At 34.4% G+C, this 21,944-nt stretch overlaps 1 pseudogene across 1 annotated transcript; it reads left to right on the top strand.

The window, feature by feature from the left end:
* The first annotated feature begins 8,132 nt into the window (after window positions 1-8,132).
* LOC145131389 (small ribosomal subunit protein uS15 pseudogene) lies at window positions 8,133-8,911 on the top strand (annotated as a pseudogene). Its single transcript, XR_013717783.1, has 3 exons — window positions 8,133-8,219; window positions 8,491-8,629; window positions 8,705-8,911. The product of XR_013717783.1 is annotated as a small ribosomal subunit protein uS15 pseudogene (transcript).
* Window positions 8,912-21,944: the final 13,033 nt, after the last annotated feature.

Here is a 21,944-nt window from a genome sequence, read left to right as displayed (position 1 = left end):
TATGCATCGTTAAAACCGTAATCGGTAAAACCTCATGGAAAAAACCCCTTCTTAAGGAAAAAGAGTACATAAATAATAATAGACATTGGAATAATGATCTCATTAAAAACCTTGCTAAGAAAACCCAGTGGAAAAAAACTTTGCTAAGGAAAATGTAATAGTGTTGATTATGATGACATGTGCGGAATCAGAAAGATCTAGTGAATCGTCATACAAACTCAAGAACACATGAAGTAAATAAATCTTGTTAAGCTCATATTAGATCTAGAAAGAATATACAAAGTGGGTCTTGTACAAATTCTCTCTCTAGTCTAACACTCTAAATGGTTCCTTACATAAATGAGTGTCACACTTCCTATTTATAGGAAAGACAACTCATTACACAATACAAGAGGGAAACCCTAACACTCCACATCCAAGCGTGACTTTGCACCCTAACATTCCCCCCTCAAAGTTAGGATTGGAGGTCACGACTTCAATATCCAACGAGCTCGCGCGATCAAGACCAAACTCCCCCCCCCCCCCCCCCCCCCGAAGTAACACCGGTCTTCAAATCCACAAATGAATACCCTAAAAACTCGTTTCGAATACCCACTCTTCATTCTCCCCCTTTTTATAATCAAAAAATAATTATAAAACCCATGAAGGTTGAGAAGCGCCCGAGGATTAATCTTCACAATACTCCCCCTTGATGTGTACCAAAAATGAAACACTCAAAAAACTTGCACGGAAAAACAATCACGAAAAAGCCTCGAAAAAATTTCCAATTTATGAAAATTTTCGACTTTTGGGTGAGAGTTGCAAGATTTTCCAAAATTTTGGTAAAAACTATCACTTTCTCAATTCTACAGGGACCCGTTGCGCCAAAAACAACTTAAGATGCGAAACACTCCCCCATTTACAAAACTGGGCATAAAGTGTAAGTTCGCACCAACTGCAGGGACCAGAAATGAAAATTCTTCTATTTCTCAGCTTTGTTAGCCCATGTTCGAATTTGGATCTTTTCTGCCAAAATTTCGAAAGTATAGGGACCAACTTCGAAACTTCTTCCCATTCCTTCTAATTATCGAAATTATACCCAAAAATCGAAACTGGGTATAATGTGTAACATTCGATAAAAGTACAGAGACTGATTGCGAAAATCTGTTTTCACTTCACAAACATAGCGAAAACACCCATTTTGTCGAAACTGGGTGAAAGATGCAACTTTGTAGAATCAACAGGGACCAATGTCGAAACATTTGTCTTTCTTCTCCAATTCGTTTACCAGGTAACGAAATCCACAACACCGTTGATAACCAAACTTTTTCTTAATCAACGGAATATCGAAAACGAAGCATATCGAATCGCTGAATAATGTCTTAACCATTCAATCTTTTAATCGACACTTCCCTATTACAAGGGTTCCTAAATCATCGACATTAAAATCTTCGCTATTATGATTACAATCCTTCGCTTTTTGTTACCAAAACCTTCGCTTTTCATCAACAACAACTTAACATCACCAAATCCAAGTGACTATCTTCTCATGTCGATTTCAATTTTACAACTTCAGCCACATATGCGAACAACTTCAAGCATATATGCCATTGAAAAATTATCGACTCATACAATTTAACATCGAACCATCGAATCCTGATTTCAACCAAACAAGTCAACATCCGATTATCCAAACATTCGTTCTTTAGCCCCAAAAGCGAATCCATTTCTCAGTCCAAATCATGATTCCAAACATTCGTTATCAATTGACTTCCCAAACACAATTATCTAACAATATCAAACGAATACAACAATCGACTCCAAACAACAACTCTTGCCAGTCGAGTTTTCCAATCAAGTTTTCTTTACTCAATCAACAATCATAATCAATCCAAACCTTCGAAATCATCGTCCATAGATCATAGCGTTCCCAAAATTTGTTCTTCCCTTGGAACGATATCCATCACGAGACCAACACAAGTCAGAATTTACAGGCTTACATCGAGCTTCAACCCTGTCGATTCTAGACTCCAAATCAATTAAGCCAAATAGCAAACTCCAATTTCAGGGAAAGTCCTTATGACCATCAATTTCAAGTTACGACTGTATGACCTTTGAAATCCAAGAACATGATTAACCAAAATTGACATCAGACCCTTCGAATCTAAAATTGATCAACCCAAGATATTGATTTCAACATATCCTTTATCAATCCAACGAACGAACATCTCTGAGTTCGTGAGTCTCAGTTCGTTTTCCAGTTCATCATTTTCCAGTTCATCAAGAAAATCAATTTTGACTTTTACCACTTGACTTTCTCAATCGAATCTATTATCGACATCTTGATCATAATTGATTTTATGTTTGTACAAATCAAATGAAATCGATTCACAAGATGATTTCAACAAACAACAAGCATTGACTGTTAGGAATAATAAGACGAACCAGAACTCGTATGAACACAGTCACAAATATTTGGGAGTACAAGCACTTTAAGCGTGTGATGAGGAACGAATGAAGTAATTATTGTTTGGGTTTCAACAGTGTGTTCGGATCAAAAGTATTATGGAAGAAATTGGAATTTGATTTGCATTTTGAATTTGATGAACAATAAAAAAATTTGTGAATTTGATTTTGGTTTTTGGAATTTTGATCTAAACAAAAACAATTGGATCAATCAATAAGTTTGAAACGGATTTGATCCAATGAGGCAAATCGATCAAAAATGAAAAACGAAAAATACGAATCGAAATCATGGACGTTTTGGAATCCATTTGAGAATTTGAGATACCTTTTTGACGAATCGAGATCCATTTGCAACGAACGAATCAAATTTTGAAGATCTTGGTTCTTTTGTCGGAACGAGAAAATCTCCAATTTGAACATTGTACCACCCACTATACGTGATGTACAACTCGTTCTTCGTGTTCTTCAACGATCCAAGAACATCTTCATAAGAACCACCAACACTTTTGGATTTTGACTTCAAATTCAATACAACATTTGGAGATTGTTTCTTTTGAACCCCAATTGTTTCACAACAACACTTGATGATTTTTGTGAATAAACCCGCTTGTTTTTGCGTTTAATCTTCTTCTTCTTTTTCTTTCTCATCTTTTTGCATCTTGAAGACTTGATTTCATGAACAAACCCACTTTCCATAACTTCAACTTTTTGAGTTTGAATCAAATCTTTTGGAGTTTGATACTTGTGATTTTCTTGGATCAACGGCTTCCGATAAGGAATCCTTCCTTCAAACGAATCACAAGAACACAAAATATCATCGATTTGAACCCCAATTGAGCAAAAAAACTTTTTCATCTTCATGATAATCAACTTGAATCTTCTTGTCATGAACTTCAAGAACATCAAGAACACGATGATCATCATCAAGAACATGTTCCCGAGCTTCACGATAATTTGCATAAAATTCAAGTTTATTGCTTCCATATTTACATTCAGCTAGAGGAATTCCTTTTATGACTTCACCTTTTTTCCTATTTCTTCGTCTCTCTTGATAAGTTGTAATCAATTGATCAAACAAATCTTTGGTTTGATAAATTGGATGACTAATTAATTCTCCAACCTCATTCTTTTCTCCATTTGAAATGAGTGCATATTCACTTTTCAATCCAACAGTCAAGCAATAAAGAATGGATTCAAAAGTATATTCACTAGAGAATTTCCATTCTGTATCAACCATTTCTCCATAATTGCTTCTTTCCTTTTGAATCAAACTATATGAAATTGGGTTTTCTAGAGAGAGAAAGTGAAAATCAAGGAGATCTCTAGAGAGAGAAAGTGAATATGAACCAAATTCTAGTGAGAGAAAGTGGTACAAACAAGTATTCTAGAGTGAGAGAAAATCGAATTATAGATCAAATCAAGGAAAATTTTGATTTCTAGAACACAAAAAACTCTCTAATCACGAAGATCAATAAGAACATGAAGAATCACCAAATCTAGAATGTCATCATGGATCATGTCTTGATCCAATTAAGAACACCCGCTCTGATACTAATTGTAGTGGTGTTGATCATGATGGCATGTGCGGAATCAGAAAGATCTAGTGAATCATCATACAAACTCAAGAACACATGAAGTAAATAAATCTTCTTAAACTCATATTAGATCTAGAAAGAATATACAAAGTGGGTCTTGTACAAATTCTCTCTCTAGTCTAAAACTCCAAACGGTTCCTTACATAAATGAGTGCCACTCACTTCCTATTTACAGGAAATACAACTCATTACACAATACATGACGGAAAGCCTAACACTCCACATCTAAGAGTGACTTTGCACCCTAATAGATAAGAGTACAATATGTTTCCAACTCCCCTGGTGGACACATCACTGTTAGATAATTATGGGACCACTTCATATATATGTAATGTTATCATTAAACTCGGTTATTATGGTAAAGATATAAATTGTTGATGGACCGATTTATAGAATATTTACTTACCTTGTGGGTTGAGTTTCCGGTTTGACTCAAGATCCTCAAAATCTCTTCCATCTCTCACATTAGAGTATATCTCCATCTATATATATATGTGATGAGGAGCAGATCAAGACATATAGAATACACACATAAGATTCGTGGGTCAAATTGTTGAGGGATTTCAGAGAGTTCTTGAGATCAACTGGAAAACCCAACCTAGTTCTTCGGATTCGAATATCATAATGAAATCAGGTATGAATCATCCATTCTTATTGCTTAAGTTTTCTTTTAATCAGATTCGAGATTAAAGATCCAAAGTTATGCTTCCGCGTTTTATGTTTTGGTTATGAAAATAACCAACAATTGGTATAGAGCCTACTCGAATCTATTACTAGAAACTTTTGTTTTGATTTGTTGAAGATCACTTAAATCTGCGAGTTTCAAAAGGTTTACCAGAAACTTTTGGAGGAGATATGTAATTTTGATCTTCGTAACATACCTGTTGTTTCTAGCTGTTGATAAAAAGACTGCATTAATTTATTTTCTTTGTTTCCATTGTGTTTAAGTGTTTGTGTGTATTTTGAATGAGACGTCAAACCCATTATTTTCTTTATGACCTTTTAGTTAAAAAGGCTTATTTGAATATCTTGCAAATCAGAAAGAAAAGAGAAAGATTTATAAATTTTGTCCATTTTTTTTCTCTCTCGGCGGAGATGTACATGGTATGTGTATATTCATGAGAAAGTTTTTTTCTTCTTGAGTTTAATCTCTCAAAGACGTTTTAGATGGTCTAACTAAGATATGCTTTTATGAGGTTGTTCGGCCTATTGGTCATGAATGGTTGTTAGCAATTTTATGATAAGTTTAATTAACCATGATATTTAACGAAAATAATGTTTCTTAAATAATGAGTTAACTAGTAAAGAACCCGCGGCTATGCCGCTTTTGGGGTAATATGGAAAAAAATCGGCAAACTTTAAAAGATATGTGCTGAAATTGTAAATCACCATAAATAGGGAAGAAAGTCGACAACTCCTAAAATTAGATGTCAAAAGTGTACAACGAAAAAAAAGGACACTGGTGGAGAAAGTCCAAAATGTTGTGGCAATAATATTAAAGTTGTTAACGTTGGGAAAATATGTTAGCAAAATTTTAAAGGAGGTTTTTTTTGTGTTTTTATGTCAAAATGTAAAACTTTTGACTACAAGGACAAAAAGTGTCAAATTCATTAAAGAATTGTGGCAAAAACACCAAAATGTAATACCTTTGAATATAAGGACTAAAAGTGTTAAAGTCATTAAAGATTTGTGGCAAAAACCTTAAGGCACAAAAACTTAATCAAAAGGCAAAAAATGTAAATTTTTTGACTTTAGGGACTAAAAGTGTCAAGTTCAGCAAACTTATGTGGCAAAATCCTAAAGGCTAAAAGAATACTATTCCTAAGCTCCTTTGGATTTAATATACATATATATATATATATATATATATATATATATATATATATATATATATATATATATATATATATATAATTAGTCATGGATTTATTTTTATTATCATTATCATTATTATTTTGTACATTTGGATATGTTTAATTTGCTATTCGGCCTAAAATACTATAAGAAAAATCCTAAATAGCTACGGAAAGTTACTATGGAATCAAAATCCGTTGCTATTTTACTAAGGAATATGATACGAAACGACTTGTCGTAGCTATTTTGCTACATAAATGGTTACAAAATTACATTATGTAGCTAAATCTTAAATAGCTATGTAAAGTTGTTACGAAATCTAAATTCATAATTATTTTACTATGGAATATGTTACAAAATGGTTGGTTGTAACTAATTTGCTACGGAAATGGCTATGAAATTGCATTCCGTAGCTAAATCTTGAATAGTTGCTACCGAATTAAAATCCGTAGCTAATTTACTACAAATAATGCTACAAGTTTTTTTGTTGTAGCTAGTTCTATATGAAAATGGTTACAAAATCCATGTATGTAGCTAGTTAGCTACATAATTGGCTACGAAATAAAAATACGCATGGAATTGAGATCCGTAGCTATTTTGCTAGGAAAATTTGCTACAAAATAAAATTTTGTAGCTAATCTATTATGGAACTTGTTACAAAAAGGTGAATTTGTAAAATAGCTACGAAATCAAAATTCGTAGATGTTTGGCTACGGAAAATTTCGTAGTCAAGTAGTTACGAAATATGTTTCCGTAGCAAAATATAGAAGATTATTGAAAAAAATATATATTAAAAATACACAATTATCTTTGAAAACTCAACAACAAAAATAATATATTATTTTTAATTGTTTTGAAAATTTAATTATAACATAATTTCTACATTATAAATATTTTAGCTGTAATTTTTAGATTTTGATGACATACATTTGCTAATTTTCTTATAATAATATTATCCATGCTTTAGAAATTATTACCTCTAAATCAAAATTTATTTATCCTCTATTGTACTAGCTGTTTCTAAAAAAAAGAAATAAAATGTTTTATTTTGATTTTTTAGTTAAAAAAATGGTTGAATGAATTGCGGCCATAATGTTTGTTTCAATAATGTTTCATGAGGACCCATTTAATTTAATTATTATACTAGTGGTAAATATTTTTCACTTTTTATTAAATATATATAATCTATTTATGAAGGAATACCAACGGTATATTTCATTAAAAAATGTTTAATAGATAAAAGAAAAAGCTAATGAGAATTAAACAATGAGAAGATGCATAAGTAGTGAAAACTTTTTGTGAATTTCTCGGAAAAATTCTTTAAACCAAAACAATGTAAACCGAATTGCAATATATGAAAAATGTTTAATATATATTTTTAATGTTTTATTTTCTTTCTCAAAACAATATTAAAATTACCCACACAACCACATCATACGCATTACTAGTAATAATAACAATAATAAAGCATAGAGCATTCCTAAGATCAAAACAATATTAAAATTTTATATATAAATTTTTTTTGACGTCCCGATCATCAGTCTGATTAAGGGCAAATGGGTCAGATCACATGACCCAAATAAGTCTTCTTCCCTAAATCAGATCAAATTTGTCAATCGCATGACCTGTCGTCGATCGCATTCCTCATTCCTCAGACCACTTACGCCATTATCGATCGGAGCTCCTCTCACTCTCATTTGCTTTGTCGTTCGCTGCCTGCTCCGTCAACCGGTAGATTTTTCTCGATCGTCTTCATCCCTACCAGGTAACATTCTTCTCTCTTCTTTTTGCTCCATTTTCTCTTTCTATCATCCAATGACTTGAAGGATATTGATCTCTCCATTGAATCCGAGTCGAGTTAATGTTCTGTTAACTCTATCAATCCATACACGCAGTTTGATTCAATTTTTTATTGATGAATTTGATTGATCGAGTTTATTGCATTTAATGCGAATTATGAATTTTTATGTAGTGATTACCAATCTGACACGATCTAATAGATTTCATTTAACAATTACATTCATAAATAAACTTGTGTGTATTGTTTAATATATATAGTGAATCCTCTCTAAGTCCACCTGTGCCAGATGTCCTCTCAACTGAAAATGGTGTGTCTCCTGTGTTACTATCTGACAATTCACCTTGACCTTCAAGAGTGCCTGAATTTACTTTAGCTGAAGATACATAAAGTCATAAACTATTAGATTATTCAACACAAATAAGTCATAAGTTTCTTATATGCTCAAATGGAACAAATCTTCATCTTCCCCAGAGATCCCATACAAGAGAACTCCACCAAGATGGCTCAAGATCTCTCCTCAGGATGTATGTTATGTTTTTAATGTTCATTGTTCAAAGTTCATATTACTTATTTGCATGTAGCTCTATTACCTTGATACCAATTATTCAGCTTCTTTTAATTTGGATCGGTTGAAGATGTTTTTGTTGTGCATTTCAACAACTTCAACATATTTTTTCAGTCCTACTATAAAAGACTGTATCTCTTTGTGATTGGTGTATCTAAGTAACCTATTTGAGAGCGCTTGATTATAAATTCCAAATCTGATTACAACTCTTTGCTTTCATAATTCTTCAGGTTCAAGACAGTATCTGTAAGTTTGCAAAGAAGGGTCTAACCCCATCATTGATTGGTGTTATCCTTCGTGATTCTCATGGAATTGCACAAGTGAACACTGTAATTGGGAGTAAGATTCTCAGGATTCTCAAGGCACATGGTATGCATTCTCTTAATCTCATCCTTATTGTGTTTTTTAATATGTTGATTTTATTAATATTTGATGACATGGCAGGGCTTGCTCCTGAAATCCCAGAGGATTTTTACCATTTGATCAAGAAGGCAGTTGCTATTAGAAAGCATTTGGAGAAGAACAGGAAGGACAAGGATTCCAAATTCAGGTTGATTCTTGTTGAGAGCAGAATTCACAGACTTGCTCGTTACTACAAGAAGACCAAGAAGCTTCCACATGTCTGGAAATAGTATGTTCCCAAATTTCTATTTTATTACTTATTTCCATCATTGATGCACATATGTTTTCTATGTGTCTAAGTTGGATAGTTTTCTCCTTAAATCCCATCATTTAGTTTGTTTTTATAAGGGTTAATGTCGTTGTATATCTGTAATGAACTATTTGTTTTTTTTTAACAAAACACCATTGTTTTAAAGAAGGTATCATAAAGGGTAACACAATGTTTGTTTCTGTTCACAACTTACCATTAAAAGCACCATAATTACATTCATAAACAACTGTGAACTTTTTGAAACTCTTATATATTTGTCTTGTTTTCATTCTATCTCTCTCAATCTCTTTCAAATCTCTCCCTCTATCTCTATCTCTCTCCCTATCTCTGCTGCCCTCTCTAATTCTCTCTCCAGGATCCCCTGATATATATATATATATATATATATATATATATATATATATATATATATATATATGACATTTCTTCTAGATGTATTTGTGGATTGTTGTGTATTACTAGCTAATAAAGTAGACATCCCCCAATATACTTGGATCTAATTCTCACACCAATGTTTACCTAGAAACAAGAGCATACATCTTAATAATTCAGATTTTATTAAGATGTTATTGTATTAGATTTTGTTTGATTGGTTGGATTCAATAGAACAAAAATAATTTTCTTTTAATAAATTATATGCTTTTCACTCTTTTATGTATTATTTAATTTAATCAATGAATCTTCTATATAAAAAGATAAAAATAAGTTTACAATAAAAATATATGTTCTAGTTATTTACATGGAAGGACTGCTTCACAACTTATTCTAGTTATTTTCATTTAACTTCAAAAAGTCTTTATGTATACTATCTAGACACCCCTTTTTCCCTTCCTAACATTCCTTTGAACTATGTAATAATGTGCTATGTTGGTGAAGGGTAAAACGGTCATTTATCATACTCAAATAGTCTTTATGTATGCAATATTTTTTTTTGAAAGAGACTATGTATGCAATATTAATTAAAGGCATGAACTGTTTCAACTTTTTCTTGGTTCCAGGTTCCAATCCACTCCACTCCAGTCTAATCCAATCAAATCCAGTCCAATCCAATCCAATCCAGGTAATAACAAAACCATCATGTTTAAGCTTTGTGCTTTATCTTTTATACTTACTATGACATTGTAAGTTGTTATTTTTTTCATTTTTTTTTGCAAAAAATAGCAATATACTTTCATTAAAGTATTTGCATTATACTTTTAGTTTTTGTATTTTTCAAAGTAAAAAGTAGGATGCTAAAATAAATAAGCAAACAAAAGTACATTGGTATTTTAATGTAAAAAGTAGTACACTTAAATTTTTAGTAAGATATTTCTATAATATCTGTGACCTAACAGATTTATAACTTCCTAAGTTTTTAAAATTTTAGGAAAGATGTTACAATTCTTATTAAGAGACACATTGAAACAAAAGCAACATACAAATGTACGGTTCATAAACAAACGTACCGATGATGCAAAATCTGTTAGTAATATATCTACCCCATTATCTACACCAGCATTGTCGTCATCATCATCTCGTACCACATTATCATCTGTTGGTACTGCATCTGCCCCAACATTTGTTTCACATGTTGGTACTATGGGTGCCACATCATCAACACATGCATCATCCATACTGATGTGTGTAAAACTAACTAGTTTTAATCCTACTAACTTAGACACAAAATAAACACACGAAAGGCAGTGTACCTATCGATTAGTAATATAGTTCAAGCAAGTAGGGTATCGAACACAGGGAACGGTAAACAATTAAAATAAATGCTAATATTATCTAAATAAAACAAGTAATAGAAATGGGGGTTTCTCTAGTTTTGCAAGACTAGAAACTTAACAATGAAATAAAACTCAAACTAAGCAACTAACAGCTAAATCAAATAAACAATCACTAAATTCAATAATGGAGAAGACTTATGTTTAGGTTCGACTCATTTACTCCTATGGTTGATTTTATGGTAAGTGCAATGGATTATTCGTTATTGGCTACCGATTAGTGTGATTAGGTTCACGTTCGCTATTACTAATCCTTAGAAAACAAATTAATTCAAACATTGGCCAATTGGTTAAACTAATGAGTTTCCTAGACTATTGATTCGGGTTAAGTAAGACTTGTAATAAGCTAAACAAATTACTAATTCAATTAACCTCTTGTTGATGGTTCGTCACACAAGGCTCACACATTAATTTACCTATTTTCTAGTTAACCCTAGTTTCACATTCATTATTCCTAGGCATATAACAATATGTTCACATAAATCACATGAGATAAGTAGTTAAGAGATGTTCATGCAGCTTAATTACTTAGCTAATTAACAGAAAATAGTTGTTGTTAATGTTGGATTAGGTGTCTAAGCCCATAACTATAATTGATATGTACTTGAATTGATAGCAGCACAGTCCTTTTGGGTTGCCCTCAACCTAGCAACTGGACAAGGAAATTATGAAAGGAGAGATATTAATTTATAAGATTAATAAATTAATATATAAATGATTTATTAATATGTTAATAGATTAATATATTAATTAGAAATCATTATGTTTAATTAATAGTTAGCCAGAAATTAATCAGAATTAATTTTGGGGTTAAAAGTATTAATTGTAAAGTGCAGGGACTAGTTTGCAATTATCTAATAGTTGAGTGGAAGGCTCCAGAACCTCCTTGGAAAGGAGGTGGACGAAATCTATAGGGGAAACCCTAGAGATTTCGTCCAAGGGGTCCAGATAAGGCCCTTGGGTTTTGCTTAGGCCCTAAGCAAAGGATAATTAGGGTTTTTCCCTAAACCCTAGATCCCTCAGCTATTTAAGGAGCCTCCTGGCTCACATTTGAGGTCACTCTATTCTTTGGAAGATATCTAGGCCGAAATTTCATACTTTCTCCATCCTCTCTCCTTCTAGTTTCTTTCTTGCTAGCTCTTGGGTGTGATTCCATTAGAGGCATTACACTTGTGGTGCTAAGCTTCCAAGAAGATCAAGATCAAGATCAAGATCAAGGGAATTGTCAATTGTTTGCTATAACAATTGAAAGGTATGTAACTCCTAAACCATAGTTTACTATTTTCAAAAATAGCCTCCTCCTCTAGGGTTCTTGTTTTGCAATTCAAAGTTGTATGTTCAATAGTTAAAACATAGATCCAAAGTAGGTTGCATGTGAACTTAGGAATTGTTTTCTAGTTTATTTGTTTTATCTAAAACCCATCAGTGGTATCAGAGCCATTATTTGTTTTAAATTGAATTGCTATAATTGTTGAATTGCAAATTAGGGTTTATAACTATTAAACCCTAAAGGCCAAATTTTCGAAATTAGGGTTTTGGATAAAAGGGTTTTCGAAAACCCTAGCCTCCAAAGAACCCTAATTGAAATTAGGGTTAGGGTTTTGAAAAACCCTAGCCTCCTCCCTTGTAAATTTCGAAATATGCTAGAAGGTTTTAGGGTTTCTTTGTTTTGGATAATTGTTACTTGATTAGATTAATTGGATAATTATCCTTACCCTAATTTTCGAAATTTAGAGGGATAAGGATTAGGATTAAATTAATTGATTAATTTGATTAGATAATCCTAACATGATTTAATAATTTGATTAATAGTTAATTAAAAGATAAATATTAAATCTAGTTATTTGGTTTATTTAAATTTAATTTAATAGTTTAAATTTCGAAATTTATATAAACCTTGAAGTTTTAAAAAGTTTAAAACACACCTTATATATGTATTATGATTAAAAGTTTAATATTGTATATGTATAAGAATATGGTCAATCAAATCGCTAGTATGCCTCATTCACGAAGCTAGTCTATAAGGGGGGTATAAGGAAACTGCCTATAAAATGGTAGTTGAATGGGTGTCCACTCTCACCCACCGCTCCCTTGATTAGTGGAGGGTCGTTAGCAGAACGGATTTGATAGGACAACTACTTCTCATTAAAAGTATAATGTTATTAAAGAAAGTACTAGAACATTATTTTACAAAATCCCAACTCTAGTTACTTTAGGAAAAATGTGAAAAGTATGCTAATCCATGAAATTGCACATTATGCTTTATTGGTCGTTAGTGGAGCGTGTGTGGTTAACCAGCACACTAAAAGGCACTAATAAAGAGTAGTAATGGGTATCTCATAATTGTCATTTTGATGGAGCGTGTGTGGTTTACCAGCACATCGATAGTTAATGATAAAGACAATGAGGTTACCATGCACATTTGCATGGTTATTCACATATTGTTTGTGATCCTCGGCATCCCAGTCACAAATAGAAGAGCATAATCTGAGATTAAAAACATGCCATTGAATAGTTTCAATGTATCTCAAAAGAATTAGGAATTTCACTTCGTTTGTTTCGTCTAATGGTGGAATTGGTGAATCGTCATTCACCTACCTTTATGAAATATACACTTGGATCTCGGCATCCCATCTCTAAGTTGTGAATCTTCATAGTTGGATCCTAACCTTGATATTTTATCTTTGGGTTATTATATTGAGGTATCTTGAAATCTAACTAAAACTTTCTTTCTTTTCAGATGTCCACTCCTGGAAACACTTCTGCTTCATCCTCCTCCAACCAAAACTTCTCTTTGCTCAATATCTGCTCCAAAGTCGTTATAGATGGCTCAAACTATAACGATTGGATGCGCAACATCAAGATGGCGCTTCGTTTTGAGAACAAAGAATATGTTCTTGAAAAGGAGCTCAAAGAGCTTGATGAGTCTGAAGCTACTCCTGAAGATCTTGCTGCCTACAAGAAACATTACGATGATGCTACCAAAGTGGCGTGCATCATGGTGGCAACCATGTCCCCAGAACTGCAAAGGTACTATGAGGACTACTGGCCTTTCGAGATGAACAAGGACCTTATGGAAATGTACCATAAGCGAGCTCGTCAAGAAAAGTTTGAAGTAGTCAAGTCACTCATGGCTTGCAAGATGAAAGAAGGGGAATCGGTTGTGTCACATGTGCAAAGAATGCAACGCTACATAGAGCGTTTGGTCAAGCTCAACATTCACTTTGATGAGGAATTGGCCATTGACATGGTCTTGAACTCACTACCTGATTGTTATGGTCAGTTTATTCTAACTTACCATTTGAACAATACTGAGTAGACTTTGGCCCAATTGCACAACTTGTTGCAGACAGCTGAAGCAGGGATGAAGGGTAACAGTATACCCTCCACACCTGCAAGTGCCCCTGTCTTGGGTATTGGACAGGGAAAGGGGAAAAAGAGGAAAGGTCCTCCCAAGCAAAACTAGAAGAGCAAGGCTCAAGCTGGGTCATCTAGCAATGGCCCAAAGGCTAAGCCCAATGGTTCTACTCCCCATGTTTCTGATCCAAAAGAGGCTGTTTGCTTTTACTGCAATCAAAAGGGGCATTGGAAGAGATCTTGCCCACAATATCTGCAAGATATCAAGGATGGCAAAGTGAAGCCATCTTCGGCAGGTATTTACACTATTTCTGCTAATAACTCATTATCTTCTCGTTCATGGGTCCTTGATACAGGATGTGGTTTTCATATCTGTTCTGATATGCAGGGGCTAAAGGAAAGTAAGGAGATAGAGCGAGGAAGGATAAACTTGATCATGGGAAACAGAAAGTCTTCACCAGTAACCAAGATCGGAGTTTATCAGCTTTTGCTTAGTAATGATGTTAGATTAGATTTGATAAATTGTTGCTATTCGTCTGAGATGACGAGAAACATTATTTCATTTCATGCATTGTTCAGACAAGGTTTTAAATATTCTTTTAATGATTTGAATGGTTCAATTTCTGTTTATAAGAATGGTGTTTTTATGTTTGAAGCTTTACCTTGTGATGGTGTGTATGAAACAGTGACTTGTGTTGATAGCTTAGGAAATAGTGTACTTAATATTGACTTGTCTAATAGTGTAGACAAGGCATGCTTGTGGCATTGTCGTCTTGGACACATTAACAAGAAACGCATAGCCCAACTCCAAAAGGATGGAGTGTTGAAATCATTTGACCTAAAATCAGATGATATGTGTGAATCTTGTCTTTTGGGAAAGATGACAAAATCACCATTCATAGGGTCTTGTGAAAGAGGTGAAGGTCTGTTGGATCTCATACACACAGATGTGTGTGGGCCCTTCAGATCAACTACAAGAGATGCTAATCGATTCTATGTGACTTTCACTGACGTTTATAGCAGATATGGTTATATCTACTTGATCAAGCATAAGTCAGAAACCTTTGAAAAGTTCAAAGAGTTTAAGCATGAGGTCGAAAATCAATTGGGCAGGAAGATAAAGATACTTAGATCCGATAGAGGCGGGGAGTATCTTAGTATCGAGTTCAAAGACTATCTGAAAGAATGTGGGATAGTCTCACAATTGACTCCTCGTAGGACACCACAGTTAAATGGTGTAGCTAAGAGGCGTAATCGAACCTTGTTAGACATGGTTCGTTCTATGATGAGTCGTGCTTCGCTTCCTATTCACTTCTGGGGGTATGCCTTAGAGACAGCTGCCCACATCCTCAATCTTGTCCCTACAAAGAAGGTTGCCAAAACACCTCACGAAATGTGGACGGGGAAAGTTCCCTCGTTGGCACATATTAAAGTCTGGGGTTGTGAAGCTTTCGTAAGACGAGAGACTCACGACAAGCTAGCAGCTAGAAGTGAGAAATGTGTTTTCATTGGTTACCCAAAGCAGTCTTTTGGATATTTGTTCTACATGCCTAGTGAAAACGTGGTCTTTGTAGCACGAAGAGGAGTCTTTCTAGAAAGGGAGCTCATATTCAAAGAGGACAGTGGGAGCACCATTGAACTTGAAGAAATTCAAGAGTTAGCCAATGAAGGAACCTTAGATGACACTAGCACTCAACCAGAGGAAACAGTTCCTGTTGAACCAGTTGATAATTCATTACCTCTTCGAAGGTCCACTAGGGTGAGTGTGCCACCTGAGTTGTATGGTTTTCATATTACTTTAGATGGTGACACATTCATAAGTGACAGAACACTGGTAAACTTAGATGAACCAGTCACTTATAAGGAAGCAATGGCAGGCCCAGAGACTTCCAAGTGGAAAGAGGCAATGGACAGCGAGATTAAGTCCATGTATGACAACCAAGTTTGGAATTTGGTTGATAGTGCACCAGGTCGTAAGACAGTTGGGTGCAAATGGATCTTCAAGAAGAAGACAGACATGGATGGGAATGTGCATACATTCAAGGCTCGACTGGTTGCAAAAGGTTTCACTCAAACCCCAGGGGTTGACTATGATGAGACCTTTTCGCCACTATCTAAGATTAAATCTATTAGGATATTGCTCGACATAGCTGCCTTTCATGACTATGAAATCTGGCAGATGGATGTCAAAACTGCTTTCCTTAACGGGAAGTTGGCTGAGGATGTTTACATGAATTAGCCAGAGGGTTTTGTTGATGCAAAGTTTCCCAATAGAGTGTGCAAGCTTGAGAAATCCATTTATGGATTGAAACAAGCATCTCGCAGCTGGAATCTTTGCTTCCATGAGAAAGTCAAAGAGTTTGGTTTCTCTAGAAGTGAAGATGAGTTTTGTGTGTATATCAAGGCTAGTGGGAGTATAGTAACTTTTCTGGTGTTATATGTCGATGACATATTACTCATTGGTAACGACGTTCCAACCTTGAAAGAAGTTAAGTCTTGGCTTGAAAAGTGTTTTGCCATGAAAGACCTTGGAGAAGCTGCCTATATTCTTGGGATTAGAATATTAAGAGATAGAAAGAAGAGACTAATTGGACTTAGTCAGAGCACATACTTGGATAAGGTACTAAAGAGGTTTAGTATGGAAAATTCCAAGAAGGGAGAGCTACCTATCCAGAGCAATACCAAATTGAGTAAGACTCAATGCCCGAGTACAGATGAGGAAATAGATGACATGAGTCGTGTACCTTATGCTTCCGCTGTCGGATCGATCATGTACGCTATGACATGTACTCGCCCTGATGTGGCATTTGCTTTGAGCATGGTCAGTCGCTATCAGGGAAACCCAGGTAGAGCTCATTGGATAGCGGTTAAGAATATACTCAAGTATTTGCGAAGGACAAAGGACTGGGTCCTTGTACTTGGTGGCAATGATACTTTGAGAGTAGATGGTTATAGTGATGCCAGCTTTCAGACGGATAGAGATAACTTCCGTTCTCAATCAGGCAGGGTATTTCTACTGAATGGAGGAGCAGTTACTTGGAAAAGTTCCAAGCAAGATACGGTGGCTGATTCTACTTGTGAATCAGAGTACATAGCAGCGAGTGAAGCGTCGAAAGAAGCAGCTTGGTTGAGGAACTTCATCGGAGATCTCGAAGTTGTTCCAACCATCCAGGAGCCTATGGAGCTGTTCTGCGATAATGAAGGAGCGGTTGCCTTGACAAAGGAACCGAGAGATCATGGTAAAACCAGACATATCGACAGAAAGTACCATTTCATCAGACATAGAGTAGAAGAATGCCATCTTATAGTAAAGAGGGTGTCATCTGAAGATAACCCAGCAGATCCCCTCACAAAGGGTCTGAGTAGGGCTAAGCATATTCAGCATGCTCGGAGCATAGGACTGAAAGATGATATTAGTTTTAGTAGTTAGATTAGTTTTGTTCTGAAACTTGTAACAAAGTAAATGTAATTGACTTTTGGTGATTAAATAATAAAGTATTATTTATAAGTTTGGTTACTGCCTTTGTCGATTGTTTATTATTGTGTTTCATATTTAGCATGTTTTACTTCCCGAATAATAAGATTATTCAAACTCCACAGTCGCTCGTACTTTTGGAAGTAAGTAGTGAATTAAGACTGTCATGAACTAGATTGTAGATTGTCTGAGGATAGGCATGGCAATAGAATTGCTGCAATGTTCATGAGTACTCAGAAATTGAGATTTGAGTATTGGATAAACCCTCGCTCAGCGTATCACTTCATGGAATTCATCACGAGTAATACTGAGACGATAATATCTTATAATCTTGAAACGAAGATATATGAGTTGTAATTTACAAGTCGGTCATGCATTGGTGATACGAAAACGCATCAGTAACTTGGTGTTATAAAACGTATTGTCATGTATAATTTGATGAGTAAAAGATACAAGCATATGAGTCAACGTTTATTCGTTCCTTTTGCCCTAAGCGGAAAAGCGATATCTGTGGGCCCCTCGATGATTTGGTGTTTACTTATGTGCTGGGCCCAGCCAGGACTAAATTGATGTGTTCAATTAGAAGTCCTACATCATCACAAATCAGGAATCGGGAAACATAGATTCTGGACAAAGAGATTGATTATATTCCATGTCTTTTGTCTGGGGATATCCAGGAGAACGAAGGATTATATGATCACTTATCTTAGGACACGTAACTGACCGGGTCAGAGTTCGGCGACAGTTTTTTGGAAGCTACAATTTGCTGGTCAAATTTAGAAGGCATACTAGCAATTATAGTTACAGACTTATCCAAGTGGGAGACTGTTGGATTAGGTGTCTAAGTCCATAACTATAATTGGTATGTACTTGAATTGATAGCAACACAGTCCTTTTGGGTTGCCCTCAACCTAGAAACTGAACAAGGAAATTATGAAAGGAGAGATATTAATTTATAAGATTAATAAATTAATATATAAATGATTTATTAATATGTTAATAGATTAATATATTAATTAGAAATCATTATGTTTAATTAATAGTTAGCCAGAAATTAATCAGAATTAATTTTGGGGTTAAAAGTATTAATTGTAAAGTGCAGGGACTAGTTTGCAATTATCTAATAGTTGAGTGGAAGGCTCCAGAACCTCCTTGGAAAGGAGGTGGACGAAATCCATAGGGGAAACCCTAGAGATTTCGTCCAAGGGGTCCAGATAAGGCCCTTGGGTTTTGCTTAGGCCCTAAGCAAAGGATAATTAGGGTTTTTCCCTAAACCCTAGATCCCTCAGCTATTTAAGGAGCCTCCTGGCTCACATTTGAGGTCACTCTATTCTTTGGAAGATATCTAGGCCGAAATTGCATACTCTCTCCATCCTCTCTCCTTCTAGTTTCTTTCTTGCTGGCTCTTGGGTGTGATTCCATTAGAGGCATTACACTTGTGGTGCTAAGCTTCCAAGAAGATCAAGATCAAGATTAAGGGAATTGTCAATTGTTTGCTATAACAATTGAAAGGTATGTAACTCCTAAACCCTAGTTTACTATTTTCGAAAATAGCCTCCTCCTCTAGGGTTCTTGTTTTGCAATTTAAAGTTGTATGTTCAATAGTTAAAACATAGATCCAAAGTAGGTTGCATGTGAACTTAGGAATTGTTTTCTAGTTTATTTGTTTTATCTAAAACCCATCAGTTAACACATGAGGATCTTTAACAAGCTTAACAAAACAAACTCACCAATTTCAATTAATCAACCACAAAAATCAACACATAGTCATAAATTCATCTACCCTAAACAGAAGATATGAGTTTTAGCTCATGATTACAGCAGAAAGTTTATCAAAAACGAAATCTAATAGTTTACACATAGTTCAAACAAAAGATTAAGTAAAGAGTAAACCTAAATTGCCTTTTATCTTCTCAAAATTGAAAGCTAGGGTTGTTCCACGAGTTCCAGGGCTTCTAGCTGCACCTCCAGTCGCAAATTAACCCCCAAGGGTTCCCCCATTCGTTAGGGTTCGAATGAGAAGCGTTTCTATATATATATTCTGAAAATAGGGGCTACTCGGCGAGTCCAGTGACCTACTCGACGAGTCCATCGCATAAAATCCCGTGTACGGCAAGGCAAAGTCAAGAATCGCGAAACTTCTGACCAACTCGTCGAGTTGATGGCCTACTCGTCGAGTCCATTTGGAATCAACATTTTCTCAAAACATGAAAGTCATCCGAAATTGTGTCTAGTTTTCAGAATATTTTGAATCTCATCAATCGGAGTTACGGTTCATGAGATATGGCCAAAACACTGACGAGGGGTCAAGCTGTCCAGCAACATCCTTCTTTCTTCAAAATCCAATATCCAAGCTTCCAATCGCCAATTCCGCTTCCTTTTCCATCCGAGCATTTCATTGTTGCTGAAAAATGAAATTATAAACTAATTAAACATCTTTTGTTCATTAAATGAGATAAAATCAACATAAAGTATTAAGATAATGCATGAATTTTATAACTAAATATGTCCATATCACATACCTACATCATCCAACAAGTCATCCTTACCTACATCATCTACCCATACATCTGTACCTACATCTATCCAATCATCTACACCTGCATCTACTACATCATCTGTACCTAGATCCACATCAAATTGTAGTGAATCGGTTGAGGAAAATGTTGGCGTTCAACAGCAAGGGTATTTACTTGGATCTATAGGACTGGATGGGCATCTATATATTAGAGTGCGAGATAAGGAGTAAGTTGAAATTCTTAAATTTTTATCAACATTGAGCTTCATGATTTTTACAATGCTGTTAATTTTTACTTTTGTAGGTTATTTACTTCGGGCCCATGTTCTTCCGTTATCTATGAATCCTTTGGTGAAAGATCTGATTTAAACGGGTTTATCTAGGCAACTTTAAGCGGCGAGATAAAACTCCTTTATTGGGATGAGTTTCATGTATGTATCTCGTTTATGCAATTATTAGGTATTCATTAACTAAAAAACTCATCTATATATTTTGTATTGTAGAAAAAGTGCTATTGGAATGATGCAAAAACCCCGTTAGTCCAGGCTTGTTGGGAAAATAAGGCAAAGGAAAGATATAGACAATATATCTACAATATAAGCTCAAAATGGAAAAAGTCGACTCTAAAAAGTACTTGTTAATACAACATCAGAAGTGTGTACATCCTGGACTGCAAGATGGAATACTAAAGAGTTCAAGAAGAAATCAGAACAAAACAAAAAAAATAGGCGTAGAGGTGTAGCTGATGGACAAGCCCTTTCTACGCATACTGGTGGATCGGCTTCTCATTCCAAGATTGCTTCTGATTTAGTAAGTATTCATTTAATTTTATATTATAGCAATCTACTTTCATTTAGAAATACCATTATCTAGTTCTATTTTGATTTTTATAAGGACTAAGCCTAAATGCATAAAATAGCAATCTACTTTCCTTTAGTTTTATATTAAAGCATTCTAGTTCCATTTTGATTTTTAAAAGGACTAAGCATAAATACATAAAATGGCAATGTACTTTCATTTAGTTGTATGTTATAGTTTTTCTAATTCCATTTTGATTTTTAAGAGGACTAAGCCTAAAAAGTATGTTATTTTATTTTTCATTTTTAAAGAGTGGAGCCTAAATGCAAAAAATAGCAATCTACTTTCATTTACTTTTGTATCATAACAATCTAGTTCCATTTTGATTTTTAAAAGGGTTTAGCCTAAAAGTAAGTTGCTATTTTTCATTTTTAAATATCTAAGCCTAAATGTAAAAATAGCAATCTACTTTAATATTGATTTTTTTTTTATATATGTAGAAGAAGCTTTGGGGACATGATCCGACACACCATGAACTATTCTTGTATACACACACTAAGAATCACGATGGAGTGACTTTTTTAGTTGACAAAGCTAAAAAAATTCATGTAAGTTTTATTTTGAATAATTTCATGTAAGTTTTATTTTGATTTTTTTTTGTATAAGTTTTATCTCAACACAATTATAAAATTGTAGGATGATTTTATGGAACAATGTGATCGGTTGGAAGCGATAGGAGACGAAATTGATGAGGACAAACTATTTTATGATGTTGTTGGGGGACATGATCGAAAAAAAGATTATATGGATTTGGCTCATATGGCAAGCGCATTCGTTCTAGTAAAGGATTTTCTGAAACGCATAGCGAACAATATGAGGATAATAATGTCGAGGATATGAGGATAGTTAGTTGAGACGCAGTGCGAACAATATGAGGATATTCAACAAAAATATTAGGACGTTCATCAAAAATATGAGGATGCTCAAAAAAAGAATGTGGAGTTTCAGAAGAAAAATGTGGATGTTCAAGCAAAGTTTGAACAACAACTTGCACAAGCAATGAATGTCATTAACACACTGAGTGAACAGGTCAA

This window comes from Lactuca virosa, chromosome 8 (genome assembly GCF_052849685.1).
Source record: "Lactuca virosa cultivar CGN04683 chromosome 8, Lactuca_virosa_CGN04683_v6, whole genome shotgun sequence".
Taxonomy (NCBI): domain Eukaryota; kingdom Viridiplantae; phylum Streptophyta; class Magnoliopsida; order Asterales; family Asteraceae; genus Lactuca; species Lactuca virosa.
Note: the sequence above shows the minus strand (reverse complement) of the source record. Positions and strands in the feature narration are given on the sequence as shown.